The sequence below is a fragment of the Arvicanthis niloticus genome, chromosome 11 (assembly GCF_011762505.2).
Source record: "Arvicanthis niloticus isolate mArvNil1 chromosome 11, mArvNil1.pat.X, whole genome shotgun sequence".
NCBI classification, from domain to species: Eukaryota; Metazoa; Chordata; class Mammalia; order Rodentia; family Muridae; genus Arvicanthis; species Arvicanthis niloticus.
The window spans coordinates 73,269,009-73,272,699 of NC_047668.1; the positions used below are offsets into that span (position 1 = coordinate 73,269,009).

At 42.2% G+C, this 3,691-nt stretch overlaps 1 pseudogene; it reads left to right on the forward strand.

Moving 5' to 3' along the window:
- Positions 1 to 2,026: 2,026 nt before the first annotated feature.
- On the forward strand, positions 2,027 to 3,473 carry LOC117716864 (pyruvate kinase PKM pseudogene; annotated as a pseudogene).
- Positions 3,474 to 3,691: the final 218 nt, after the last annotated feature.

The window sequence follows — 3,691 nt, forward strand, 5'->3', positions numbered from 1 at the left end:
TCTTCTCCCGCTGCTGCCACGGCTCGGGATTGTTCCAGTTTAGTTACAAAAGTTCAGTTTTATTTTCTATAATTATATATTAACTTTTTAAAATGACTAATGAAATTTTACTGGCTATTTTTTTGAGCAAAAGTTGAATGCGAGTCTGTTGGAAATAGAGGTAGATACAGTTCAATCTCTTATAGTCCACTGCTTTCCTGTTAGACAGAGTTGAGAGAGTGCTAGCTGATATTGCCATCTATATGGTGTAAGCCTCTTTCTTTCTATTTTATTGATTTCTGTCTAGATTTTATTATTTCTTGCTATCTCTAGGAATCTGTAGACACTATACACATGTAGTGAGTGCACAAACATACATGCAGGAAATAAAAGAACTATGCAAATAAAATTTTTAAAAAGTAATTTTAAAAATAAACATGATGTGTCATTCTTGTAACCTTGTAATCTTTTTTTTGGGAGAAGCACGGACAGGCAGATTCCTGGGTTTCACCTCTTTAATACCTTAAACTAATTGCTCTGAGCTCAGGCCAGTGAGAAATTCTGTCTGAAAAAAAAAAGTGTGGATGGCATCTATCAAATGACATTCAACGTTGTTACTGGGCTTCCACATGCATATGAATGTGTGCATTGGTACAATTATACACATATGTACTTCACTAACACAAGCATGCATACATGAAAACATGAAAATTTCAAGAATGGAGTGATGGTTTTCTTGGTTAAGTGTCTGCCGTATAAACTATTGGGACCTGACTTCAGATCCTCACCACCTATTTAGGAGCCAGCAATGGTGGCATACAGGTGTAACCTTAGCAACTTAAGAAAATTTGGGAAGGTGCTTAAGATAGGTAGATGCCATGCATACATATTGACATAACTAGTTAACTTTACCAAACCAAACACAAACTTTTTGACCCAAAATTTATCCTATCTACAAGAAATGTAGTGACAGAGGATAAACCAAAGAATAAGGAATTAACCAAGCAATAAACATCCCAACTAGAAATCTCTCCCATGTCCAAGCACCAATCTCTGGCACTATTAATGATACTTTAATATTCTTGCAGACAGAAGCCTACCATGGCTGTCCTCTGAGAGACTCCATCGAGCAGCTGACTCGGACATAATCAGAGACCCACAGCCAAACATTGGATAGAGCTTTGGTATTCATATGGAAGAGGTGGGGAAAGGATTGAGGGCCCTAAAGAAAATAGGAACACCACGGGGAGACCAACAGATTCAACTAACCTGGATCTTTGAGGGCTCTCAGGGACTACCAAACAAAGAGCATAAACAGGCTGTACCTAGGTCCAGCTCACATATGCAGCAGATATGCAGCTTTGTCTTCATGTGGGTCCTGAACTGGAACTTGGGCTATTTCTAAAGTTGTTGTCTTACTGTGGAATACATTCCTCTAGCTGGGCTGTATTGTCTAGCCTTAGTGGGAGAGGATGTGTGAGCCCTGTAGAGACTATATGTGTTAGTGTTGGGGGATACTTGAGGCAGAGTCCACTGTCTCAGAGGCAAAAGGGAGCAAGGATGGGGCACTGACAGTGGGAGGAGGACTGAGAGGGGACACAGTGATCAGGATTGAAAGTGAATAAAGTAAAAATAAAAGAGATCTCATATCAAAAAATAAAGTAATATAGTAATAAGGAAGTTACCTAGCACTGACATTTGGGCTTCTAAAAATACCAACACAGGTGCATATTCATACCAACAAGCATATGCATACATATAAACAAACATACAGCCACATGCTACACATACGGAGACAAAATTTTAGAAAATTTCATAATAGGGTCTAAAGAGGTGACACTTGCTGGCAAAATATAACTGTAGCTCCAAGGGAGCTCTTGTTGACTCCAAAGTCACCCCAATACATGTTCATACACACATAAATAAAAAGTAAAATATTTTAAGACTAATTTATAACTTTAAATAAGTTTTAAAACTACTGACTCTGCAGATGTCCGACTTAGGTATTACAGCAGGCTACCAAGTACTTCCGAGGACTTCAGAAACCATGATGAAGCCATACAGTAAAGCAGGGACTGCCTTCATTCAGACCCAGCAGCTCCATGCAGCCATGGCTGACACCTTCCTAAAATACATGTGCCACATGGACATTAACACCACACCAATCATGGCCCACAACACTGGCATCATTTGTATTATTGGCCCTGCTTCCAGATCTATGGAGATGCTGAAGAAGATAGTTGAGTCTGGATAAATGTGGCTCAGCTGAATTTCTCTCATGGAACCCACGAGAACCATACAGAAACCATCAAAAATGTCCATGCAGCCACAGAAAGCTTTGCTTGTGATTCCATTTTCTACCTTTGAGATGGCTCTGGACACAAAGGGACATGAGATCCAGACTGGACTCATTAAGGGCATTGGCGATTCATAATCTATGTGGACAATGGGTTTATTTCACTACAGGTAATGAAGAAAGGTGCTGACTACCTAATAACAGAGATGGATATTGATGGCTCATTGGGGATCAAGAAGGGAGTGAACCTGCCCAGAGATGCTGTGGAGGTCCCTCCCTGTCAAAAAGGACATCCAGGATTTGATGTTTGGGGTGCAGCAGAGTATACACATGGTGTTTGGGTTTTTCATCCACAAGGTAGCTGATGTGCATGAAATTGGGAAGGTCCTGGGAGAGAAGGGCAAGAATATCAAGATCATCAACAAAATCGAGAACTATGAAGGTGTCTGCAGGTTGATAAGATTTTAGAAACCAGTGATGGGATCATTGTGGCTCACTGTGACCTGAGCATTAAGATTCCTGCTGAGATCTTTCTGGCTCAGAAGATGATGATCAGACAATGCAACCAAGGTAGGAAAGAAGCCTGTATTCTGCACCACACAAAAGCTGGAGAACATAATCAAGAAGCCATGCCCCAACTGTGTGGAAGGCACTGATATGGCCAATGCAGTCCTAGATGTAGCAGACTACATAATGCTGTCAGAAGAAACAGCCAAAGGAGAATACCCTCTAGAGACTGTTCGTATGCAATACTTGATTGCTTTGAGATGCAGGAGCTGCCATCTTCCACTTCCAGTTATTGTAGGAGCTTCCCTGCCTGGCATCCATTACCAGCGACCCCATAGAAGCTGCCACTGTGGGCGCCGTAGAGGCCACCTTCAAGTACAGCAGTAGGGCCACTATTGTGCTCACCAAGTCTGGCGGAAGTGTTCACCAAGTGGTCAGGTACCACCCTCAGGCTCCTACCATTGCTGTAATGCACAATCAGAAGGTGTCTTGCTAGGCCCATCTATGCAGTGGCATTTTCCCTGTGCTGTACAGGATGCCTGGGCCAAGGATGTTGACATTCGTGTAAACTTGGCCATGAATGTTGGCAAGGCCCATGCTTCTTCAAGAAAGGAGATGAAGTCATTGTGCTCACCTGGTGGTGCTTGGCTCTGGTTTTACCAACATCATGCTTGTAGTGCCTGTGACTTGATGGCCCTCTGGAGCCCCTCTTCTAGCTACTGTTTCATCCTCTTCTCTATACTTTATATTAGAAAAGCAATATTTATAGTGTTCATTCTGGGCCATAGTGTGGAACTGGTGGGCTGGGACATCGGGGAAAATTAATACCTCTGAAACATAGAGCCCAGCTATTTTTCATGGCCCTTCCTGAGCCAGGGGTGAAGGAGGAATGCTGGATTGGAAACCCTC